General features: G+C 37.4%; 14 non-coding genes across 14 annotated transcripts; 11 read left to right on the plus strand and 3 right to left on the minus strand.

Moving 5' to 3' along the window:
- Positions 1–951: 951 nt before the first annotated feature.
- Positions 952–1,023, plus strand: Trnag-ucc (transfer RNA glycine (anticodon UCC)). Its single transcript has one exon. It is a non-coding gene; the product is annotated as a tRNA-Gly (tRNA).
- Positions 1,024–1,262: 239 nt separating this feature from the next.
- Trnag-ucc (transfer RNA glycine (anticodon UCC)) lies at positions 1,263–1,334 on the plus strand. Its single transcript has one exon. It is a non-coding gene; the product is annotated as a tRNA-Gly (tRNA).
- Positions 1,335–1,662: 328 nt separating this feature from the next.
- Positions 1,663–1,735, minus strand: Trnav-aac (transfer RNA valine (anticodon AAC)). Its single transcript has one exon. It is a non-coding gene; the product is annotated as a tRNA-Val (tRNA).
- A 376-nt stretch (positions 1,736–2,111) lies between these two features.
- Positions 2,112–2,183, plus strand: Trnap-cgg (transfer RNA proline (anticodon CGG)). The gene has a single exon. It is a non-coding gene; the product is annotated as a tRNA-Pro (tRNA).
- A 1,602-nt stretch (positions 2,184–3,785) lies between these two features.
- On the plus strand, positions 3,786–3,857 carry Trnag-ucc (transfer RNA glycine (anticodon UCC)). The gene has a single exon. It is a non-coding gene; the product is annotated as a tRNA-Gly (tRNA).
- Positions 3,858–4,096: 239 nt separating this feature from the next.
- Trnag-ucc (transfer RNA glycine (anticodon UCC)) lies at positions 4,097–4,168 on the plus strand. The gene has a single exon. It is a non-coding gene; the product is annotated as a tRNA-Gly (tRNA).
- Positions 4,169–4,497: 329 nt separating this feature from the next.
- On the minus strand, positions 4,498–4,570 carry Trnav-aac (transfer RNA valine (anticodon AAC)). Its single transcript has one exon. It is a non-coding gene; the product is annotated as a tRNA-Val (tRNA).
- A 376-nt stretch (positions 4,571–4,946) lies between these two features.
- Positions 4,947–5,018, plus strand: Trnap-cgg (transfer RNA proline (anticodon CGG)). The gene has a single exon. It is a non-coding gene; the product is annotated as a tRNA-Pro (tRNA).
- Positions 5,019–6,612: 1,594 nt separating this feature from the next.
- Trnag-ucc (transfer RNA glycine (anticodon UCC)) lies at positions 6,613–6,684 on the plus strand. Its single transcript has one exon. It is a non-coding gene; the product is annotated as a tRNA-Gly (tRNA).
- Positions 6,685–6,923: 239 nt separating this feature from the next.
- Positions 6,924–6,995, plus strand: Trnag-ucc (transfer RNA glycine (anticodon UCC)). Its single transcript has one exon. It is a non-coding gene; the product is annotated as a tRNA-Gly (tRNA).
- A 327-nt stretch (positions 6,996–7,322) lies between these two features.
- Trnav-aac (transfer RNA valine (anticodon AAC)) lies at positions 7,323–7,395 on the minus strand. The gene has a single exon. It is a non-coding gene; the product is annotated as a tRNA-Val (tRNA).
- A 376-nt stretch (positions 7,396–7,771) lies between these two features.
- Positions 7,772–7,843, plus strand: Trnap-cgg (transfer RNA proline (anticodon CGG)). The gene has a single exon. It is a non-coding gene; the product is annotated as a tRNA-Pro (tRNA).
- A 1,608-nt stretch (positions 7,844–9,451) lies between these two features.
- Positions 9,452–9,523, plus strand: Trnag-ucc (transfer RNA glycine (anticodon UCC)). Its single transcript has one exon. It is a non-coding gene; the product is annotated as a tRNA-Gly (tRNA).
- A 239-nt stretch (positions 9,524–9,762) lies between these two features.
- Positions 9,763–9,834, plus strand: Trnag-ucc (transfer RNA glycine (anticodon UCC)). Its single transcript has one exon. It is a non-coding gene; the product is annotated as a tRNA-Gly (tRNA).
- Positions 9,835–10,032: the final 198 nt, after the last annotated feature.

The following is a 10,032-nucleotide window of genomic DNA, read 5'->3' on the forward strand; positions in this document are numbered from 1 at the left end:
TTTTTACTCTCTCTCTCTCTCTCTCTCTCTCTCTTTCTCTTTCTCTCTCTCTCTCTCTCTCTCTCTCTCTCTCTCTCTCTCTCTCTCTCTCTCTCTCTCTCTCTCTCTCTCTCTCTCTCTCTCTCTCTCTCTCTCTCTTTTTTTTTTATCCATCTGTTGTTGGATATTGTCCTATTCTTTTTGAGTTTCTAAATTTCATCCTTTCAATTCCGCTATCCAAAAGTATAGTATTTGCGTCATATGCGTCATCGTTATCGTCCTCTTATTAACTGCGTTTTTTTCTTTAATCATGAATTTGATACATTTTCTTATAAGTTTATATTACGCCTCGGGCAATTATACTGTTCGTGTCGTCATCATGTAAACATATGTTCACCGGTCTTTGTTTCGTATACAGTGTATAACCTAAACATTCGCCGGGAAAGCAAATTCTCTTTTATTTTTCAGTCTATCTTGTTCTGTTCAGCAGACTTTATCTCCAATTCTTCCTCACAGAAAACATTTTCTTCAAATAGTGGTTTAGAGAAAGTAACATATGTTCGAAGATTAATTACGCCCCTCAGTAATTGATTCGTATTTCCACTACAAATTAGCATAACCTACACCTAGTGTACGATATTGTTAGATTAATTGCACAATGATGAGACAAAGAATTAAACTTTCAGGACCTCTTTTTAAAAAGTTTCAACTTTGGATAATTTCTATACCGTATCAATAACGGAAAAATTGGCATCAGCTATCATGTACTATGTAGCAGTGTAGAAGTAAATATTTTGTTAGCATGGGGAAATTTAAAAGAAATAGACATTGTAAGTTATATATCGATATCATTAAAGTTGTTATTTTTTTTTTTTTTAATCTAGCCTGCATATATGCATTGCCACGTAATTCAATAAACTGGCTGTATACTTCTGTGCTATAAGAAAGAATTTCGTTCACATCAGTAACATGGCGTCGGTGGTGTAACGGTTAGCATGGTTGCCTTCCAAGCAGTCGATCCGGGTTCGACTCCCGGCCGACGCACGTAATTTTTGTTAGGATTTGATGGAATCAAATATAGCATGTTCCTTACACTAGTTGACGAACTTTCGGAAATGTAGTGTTTCTTTATTTGCGAGAGATATCTTTTTGTCTAACTGAACTCCAATAGGTTAAGATACAATTTGCTATAAAACTTCAAATATATGAAGCTTTATATATTGGATGGGTAATGAATTCGAATGCGATATATGTCTAAGAAAATTTAAACAGGTGTATTTATGGCGTCGGTGGTGTAACGGTTAGCATGGTTGCCTTCCAAGCAGTCGATCCGGGTTCGACTCCCGGCCGACGCACGAATTTTTTATATTGTATGAAATTTATTGTCTACGTCATTTGAAAAAAAAAATACTCTGACCATTCCGATTCATGTTGTCTCAGTGCTTCCACAACTTTTTAATAGAAGCACCCCAGTGATTTCAAATTTCGGACTACTCGGCATACCAACATTTAATTTCAACTCTTTACCAATCAAAGTTGATACAACTGAACCATTTGGACCAGTAGTGCTGAACAACTTTTGACACTAACTATAGTAATCTTGAAACAAGTAAAACCGACAGCAAACTTTTTGAACGTTGAAGCAATTTCAAATTGGCCATTCTTAAAGACAGCAAAAATAGATGTTTCCGCTGAGGATTGAACTCAGGACCTTCCGCGTGTTAAGCGGATGTGATAACCACTACACCACGGAAACCATGGGGATCTAGGTGTGAATTTAAGCTTAAAACCATGACGGAAATCAAAGGCATGTAGCATTGCAGCTCAGGCATATCAACAGTTGACCTAATTGATGGATAACTAAATTTCTGCCGGCAGACAAACGCTATTTTAACATATGTCGTCTTTATTTTGTATTCGAAATCTCAAATTGATCCGACACGCAGTGTAAACTTTAATTTTTAGTTATTCCTTTCACATAGAAACCGTACTTAATTTGCAATCGATAGCTACAATTTGTCAATGAAAATAAAATATTCTAGAGATTGGAATACTTGTTCACTGTCTTGGCACAATGTGGTATGTGATATGAAATTATTTATAATCTATTTAATTTCACTTAGCAGTGTCAGGGCTCGTTGGTCTAGTGGTATGATTCTCGCTTCGGGTGCGAGAGGTCCCGGGTTCGACTCCCGGACGAGCCCTAATTTTTGGCATTGCAAAAGGATCCGCTCATTAAACATCAAATCGCGAAACTGGGGTACTAATGTTGTAAGGCCACAATTTGGTGAATCACGGCCGCACAAATATATAAGCAGCCTATTCAAAGCGTAATATCGTTACCCATCTGGTCTTCCCGTCCTCATCAATGTCAGCCTGCAAAATGGGCTATAGACATTACTCGTGATACAACTCAAAAGGGAGTCTCCAACTATGTACAGTATATTCATCCAACTAGTATATTTCCTACCATAGAGGTGTCATGGATACTAGAATATAAATGGTCTTGATCATGTTAATCTTTTGGGCCTCGGTGGATTTTGCTTCGCTTCTTTCGTATTGAAAATAGGCGCAACGTACTTCAGTCGTATCTATCCTGCCTTAATTATGACACGTTGTCGTAACCGTGGTGATTTCGTCTCATTCTTCGTCCAGGGATTCCTGACTGCGGATCGATGTTCACATTCCGGTCGCCGGTAAGTCAGATTTGTGTCAAGTTCCTCCCAGACAGACTACACACATTGCATAATGGCCCACACGGTTCTAGAAAGGTTATCATTTGAAAGAAGTAATAAGACTGACACTAACACCATGTCGTGGTATACATTTTCGATGCTAAAGAGTGGTAAATTAATTTTTTTACTCTCTCTCTCTCTCTCTCTCTCTCTCTCTTTCTCTTTCTCTCTCTCTCTCTCTCTCTCTCTCTCTCTCTCTCTCTCTCTCTCTCTCTCTCTCTCTCTCTCTCTCTCTCTCTCTCTCTCTCTCCCTCTCTTTTTTTTTTATCCATCTGTTGTTGGATATTGTCCTATTCTTTTTGAGTTTCTAAATTTCATCCTTTCAATTCCGCTATCCAAAAGTATAGTATTTGCGTCATATGCGTCATCGTTATCGTCCTCTTATTAACTGCGTTTTTTTCTTTAATCATGAATTTGATACATTTTCTTATAAGTTTATATTACGCCTCGGGCAATTATACTGTTCGTGTCGTCATCATGTAAACATATGTTCACCGGTCTTTGTTTCGTATACAGTGTATAACCTAAACATTCGCCGGGAAAGCAAATTCTCTTTTATTTTTCAGTCTATCTTGTTCTGTTCAGCAGACTTTATCTCCAATTCTTCCTCACAGAAAACATTTTCTTCAAATAGTGGTTTAGAGAAAGTAACATATGTTCGAAGATTAATTACGCCCCTCAGTAATTGATTCGTATTTCCACTACAAATTAGCATAACCTACACCTAGTGTACGATATTGTTAGATTAATTGCACAATGATGAGACAAAGAATTAAACTTTCAGGACCTCTTTTTAAAAAGTTTCAACTTTGGATAATTTCTATACCGTATCAATAACGGAAAAATTGGCATCAGCTATCATGTACTATGTAGCAGTGTAGAAGTAAATATTTTGTTAGCATGGGGAAATTTAAAAGAAATAGACATTGTAAGTTATATATCGATATCATTAAAGTTGTTATTTTTTTTTTTTTTTAATCTAGCCTGCATATATGCATTGCCACGTAATTCAATAAACTGGCTGTATACTTCTGTGCTATAAGAAAGAATTTCGTTCACATCAGTAACATGGCGTCGGTGGTGTAACGGTTAGCATGGTTGCCTTCCAAGCAGTCGATCCGGGTTCGACTCCCGGCCGACGCACGTAATTTTTGTTAGGATTTGATGGAATCAAATATAGCATGTTCCTTACACTAGTTGACGAACTTTCGGAAATGTAGTGTTTCTTTATTTGCGAGAGATATCTTTTTGTCTAACTGAACTCCAATAGGTTAAGATACAATTTGCTATAAAACTTCAAATATATGAAGCTTTATATATTGGATGGGTAATGAATTCGAATGCGATATATGTCTAAGAAAATTTAAACAGGTGTATTTATGGCGTCGGTGGTGTAACGGTTAGCATGGTTGCCTTCCAAGCAGTCGATCCGGGTTCGACTCCCGGCCGACGCACGAATTTTTTATATTGTATGAAATTTATTGTCTACGTCATTTGAAAAAAAAAATACTCTGACCATTCCGATTCATGTTGTCTCAGTGCTTCCACAACTTTTTAATAGAAGCACCCCAGTGATTTCAAATTTCGGACTACTCGGCATACCAACATTTAATTTTCAACTCTTTACCAATCAAAGTTGATACAACTGAACCATTTGGACCAGTAGTGCTGAACAACTTTTGACACTAACTATAGTAATCTTGAAACAAGTAAAACCGACAGCAAACTTTTTGAACGTTGAAGCAATTTCAAATTGGCCATTCTTAAAGACAGCAAAAATAGATGTTTCCGCTGAGGATTGAACTCAGGACCTTCCGCGTGTTAAGCGGATGTGATAACCACTACACCACGGAAACCATGGGGATCTAGGTGTGAATTTAAGCTTAAAACCATGACGGAAATCAAAGGCATGTAGCATTGCAGCTCAGGCATATCAACAGTTGACCTAATTGATGGATAACTAAATTTCTGCCGGCAGACAAACGCTATTTTAACATATGTCGTCTTTATTTTGTATTCGAAATCTCAAATTGATCCGACACGCAGTGTAAACTTTAATTTTTAGTTATTCCTTTCACATAGAAACCGTACTTAATTTGCAATCGATAGCTACAATTTGTCAATGAAAAATAAAATATTCTAGAGATTGGAATACTTGTTCACTGTCTTGGCACAATGTGGTATGTGATATGAAATTATTTATAATCTATTTAATTTCACTTAGCAGTGTCAGGCTCGTTGGTCTAGTGGTATGATTCTCGCTTCGGGTGCGAGAGGTCCCGGGTTCGACTCCCGGACGAGCCCTAATTTTTGGCATTGCAAAAGGATCCGCTCATTAAACATCAAATCGCGAAACTGGGGTACTAATGTTGTAAGGCCACAATTTGGTGAATCACGGCCGCACAAATATATAAGCAGCCTATTCAAAGCGTAATATCGTTACCCATCTGGTCTTCCCGTCCTCATCAATGTCAGCCTGCAAAATGGGCTATAGACATTACTCGTGATACAACTCAAAAGGGAGTCTCCAACTATGTACAGTATATTCATCCAACTAGTATATTTCCTACCATAGAGGTGTCATGGATACTAGAATATAAATGGTCTTGATCATGTTAATCTTTTGGGCCTCGGTGGATTTTGCTTCGCTTCTTTCGTATTGAAAATAGGCGCAACGTACTTCAGTCGTATCTATCCTGCCTTAATTATGACACGTTGTCGTAACCGTGGTGATTTCGTCTCATTCTTCGTCCAGGGATTCCTGACTGCGGATCGATGTTCACATTCCGGTCGCCGGTAAGTCAGATTTGTGTCAAGTTCCTCCCAGACAGACTACACACATTTGCATAATGGCCCACACGGTTCTAGAAAGGTTATCATTTGAAAGAAGTAATAAGACTGACACTAACACCATGTCGTGGTATACATTTTCGATGCTAAAGAGTGGTAAATTAATTTTTTTACTCTCTCTCTCTCTCTCTCTCTCTCTCTTTCTCTTTCTCTCTCTCTCTCTCTCTCTCTCTCTCTCTCTCTCTCTCTCTCTCTCTCTCTCCTCTCTCTCTCTCTCTCTCTCTCCCCTCTCTTTTTTTTTTATCCATCTGTTGTTGGATATTGTCCTATTCTTTTTGAGTTTCTAAATTTCATCCTTTCAATTCCGCTATCCAAAAGTATAGTATTTGCGTCATATGCGTCATCGTTATCGTCCTCTTATTAACTGCGTTTTTTTCTTTAATCATGAATTTGATACATTTTCTTATAAGTTTATATTACGCCTCGGGCAATTATACTGTTCGTGTCGTCATCATGTAAACATATGTTCACCGGTCTTTGTTTCGTATACAGTGTATAACCTAAACATTCGCCGGGAAAGCAAATTCTCTTTTATTTTTCAGTCTATCTTGTTCTGTTCAGCAGACTTTATCTCCAATTCTTCCTCACAGAAAACATTTTCTTCAAATAGTGGTTTAGAGAAAGTAACATATGTTCGAAGATTAATTACGCCCCTCAGTAATTGATTCGTATTTCCACTACAAATTAGCATAACCTACACCTAGTGTACGATATTGTTAGATTAATTGCACAATGATGAGACAAAGAATTAAACTTTCAGGACCTCTTTTTAAAAAGTTTCAACTTTGGATAATTTCTATACCGTATCAATAACGGAAAAATTGGCATCAGCTATCATGTACTATGTAGCAGTGTAGAAGTAAATATTTTGTTAGCATGGGGAAATTTAAAAGAAATAGACATTGTAAGTTATATATCGATATCATTAAAGTTGTTATTTTTTTTTTTTTTTTAATCTAGCCTGCATATATGCATTGCCACGTAATTCAATAAACTGGCTGTATACTTCTGTGCTATAAGAAAGAATTTCGTTCACATCAGTAACATGGCGTCGGTGGTGTAACGGTTAGCATGGTTGCCTTCCAAGCAGTCGATCCGGGTTCGACTCCCGGCCGACGCACGTAATTTTTGTTAGGATTTGATGGAATCAAATATAGCATGTTCCTTACACTAGTTGACGAACTTTCGGAAATGTAGTGTTTCTTTATTTGCGAGAGATATCTTTTTGTCTAACTGAACTCCAATAGGTTAAGATACAATTTGCTATAAAACTTCAAATATATGAAGCTTTATATATTGGATGGGTAATGAATTCGAATGCGATATATGTCTAAGAAAATTTAAACAGGTGTATTTATGGCGTCGGTGGTGTAACGGTTAGCATGGTTGCCTTCCAAGCAGTCGATCCGGGTTCGACTCCCGGCCGACGCACGAATTTTTTATATTGTATGAAATTTATTGTCTACGTCATTTGAAAAAAAAAATACTCTGACCATTCCGATTCATGTTGTCTCAGTGCTTCCACAACTTTTTAATAGAAGCACCCCAGTGATTTCAAATTTCGGACTACTCGGCATACCAACATTAATTTCAACTCTTTACCAATCAAAGTTGATACAACTGAACCATTTGGACCAGTAGTGCTGAACAACTTTTGACACTAACTATAGTAATCTTGAAACAAGTAAAACCGACAGCAAACTTTTTGAACGTTGAAGCAATTTCAAATTGGCCATTCTTAAAGACAGCAAAAATAGATGTTTCCGCTGAGGATTGAACTCAGGACCTTCCGCGTGTTAAGCGGATGTGATAACCACTACACCACGGAAACCATGGGGATCTAGGTGTGAATTTAAGCTTAAAACCATGACGGAAATCAAAGGCATGTAGCATTGCAGCTCAGGCATATCAACAGTTGACCTAATTGATGGATAACTAAATTTCTGCCGGCAGACAAACGCTATTTTAACATATGTCGTCTTTATTTTGTATTCGAAATCTCAAATTGATCCGACACGCAGTGTAAACTTTAATTTTTAGTTATTCCTTTCACATAGAAACCGTACTTAATTTGCAATCGATAGCTACAATTTGTCAATGAAAATAAAAATATTCTAGAGATTGGAATACTTGTTCACTGTCTTGGCACAATGTGGTATGTGATATGAAATTATTTATAATCTATTTAATTTCACTTAGCAGTGTCAGGCTCGTTGGTCTAGTGGTATGATTCTCGCTTCGGGTGCGAGAGGTCCCGGGTTCGACTCCCGGACGAGCCCTAATTTTTGGCATTGCAAAAGGATCCGCTCATTAAACATCAAATCGCGAAACTGGGGTACTAATGTTGTAAGGCCACAATTTGGTGAATCACGGCCGCACAAATATATAAGCAGCCTATTCAAAGCGTAATATCGTTACCCATCTGGTCTTCCCGTCCTCATCAATGTCAGCCTGCAAAATGGGCTATAGACATTACTCGTGATACAACTCAAAAGGGAGTCTCCAACTATGTACAGTATATTCATCCAACTAGTATATTTCCTACCATAGAGGTGTCATGGATACTAGAATATAAATGGTCTTGATCATGTTAATCTTTTGGGCCTCGGTGGATTTTGCTTCGCTTCTTTCGTATTGAAAATAGGCGCAACGTACTTCAGTCGTATCTATCCTGCCTTAATTATGACACGTTGTCGTAACCGTGGTGATTTCGTCTCATTCTTCGTCCAGGGATTCCTGACTGCGGATCGATGTTCACATTCCGGTCGCCGGTAAGTCAGATTTGTGTCAAGTTCCTCCCAGACAGACTACACACATTGCATAATGGCCCACACGGTTCTAGAAAGGTTATCATTTGAAAGAAGTAATAAGACTGACACTAACACCATGTCGTGGTATACATTTTCGATGCTAAAGAGTGGTAAATTAATTTTTTTACTCTCTCTCTCTCTCTCTCTCTCTCTCTCTTTCTCTTCTCTCTCTCTCTCTCTCTCTCTCTCTCTCTCTCTTCTCTCTCTCTCTCTCTCTCTCTCTCTCTCTCTCTCTCTCTCTCTCTCTCTCTCTCTCCCTCTCTTTTTTTTTTATCCATCTGTTGTTGGATATTGTCCTATTCTTTTTGAGTTTCTAAATTTCATCCTTTCAATTCCGCTATCCAAAAGTATAGTATTTGCGTCATATGCGTCATCGTTATCGTCCTCTTATTAACTGCGTTTTTTTCTTTAATCATGAATTTGATACATTTTCTTATAAGTTTATATTACGCCTCGGGCAATTATACTGTTCGTGTCGTCATCATGTAAACATATGTTCACCGGTCTTTGTTTCGTATACAGTGTATAACCTAAACATTCGCCGGGAAAGCAAATTCTCTTTTATTTTTCAGTCTATCTTGTTCTGTTCAGCAGACTTTATCTCCAATTCTTCCTCACAGAAAACATTTTCTTCAAATAGTGGTTTAGAGAAAGTAACATATGTTCGAAGATTAATTACGCCCCTCAGTAATTGATTCGTATTTCCACTACAAATTAGCATAACCTACACCTAGTGTACGATATTGTTAGATTAATTGCACAATGATGAGACAAAGAATTAAACTTTCAGGACCTCTTTTTAAAAAGTTTCAACTTTGGATAATTTCTATACCGTATCAATAACGGAAAAATTGGCATCAGCTATCATGTACTATGTAGCAGTGTAGAAGTAAATATTTTGTTAGCATGGGGAAATTTAAAAGAAATAGACATTGTAAGTTATATATCGATATCATTAAAGTTGTTATTTTTTTTTTTTTTTAATCTAGCCTGCATATATGCATTGCCACGTAATTCAATAAACTGGCTGTATACTTCTGTGCTATAAGAAAGAATTTCGTTCACATCAGTAACATGGCGTCGGTGGTGTAACGGTTAGCATGGTTGCCTTCCAAGCAGTCGATCCGGGTTCGACTCCCGGCCGACGCACGTAATTTTTGTTAGGATTTGATGGAATCAAATATAGCATGTTCCTTACACTAGTTGACGAACTTTCGGAAATGTAGTGTTTCTTTATTTGCGAGAGATATCTTTTTGTCTAACTGAACTCCAATAGGTTAAGATACAATTTGCTATAAAACTTCAAATATATGAAGCTTTATATATTGGATGGGTAATGAATTCGAATGCGATATATGTCTAAGAAAATTTAAACAGGTGTATTTATGGCGTCGGTGGTGTAACGGTTAGCATGGTTGCCTTCCAAGCAGTCGATCCGGGTTCGACTCCCGGCCGACGCACGAATTTTTTATATTGTATGAAATTTATTGTCTACGTCATTTGAAAAAAAAAATACTCTGACCATTCCGATTCATGTTGTCTCAGTGCTTCCACAACTTTTTAATAGAAGCACCCCAGTGATTTCAAATTTCGGACTACTCGGCATACCAACATTTAATTTCAACTCTTTACCAATCAAAGTTGATACAACTGAACCA

This window comes from Mytilus edulis, unplaced genomic scaffold (assembly GCF_963676685.1).
Source record: "Mytilus edulis unplaced genomic scaffold, xbMytEdul2.2 SCAFFOLD_2530, whole genome shotgun sequence".
Taxonomy (NCBI): Eukaryota; Metazoa; Mollusca; class Bivalvia; order Mytilida; family Mytilidae; genus Mytilus; species Mytilus edulis.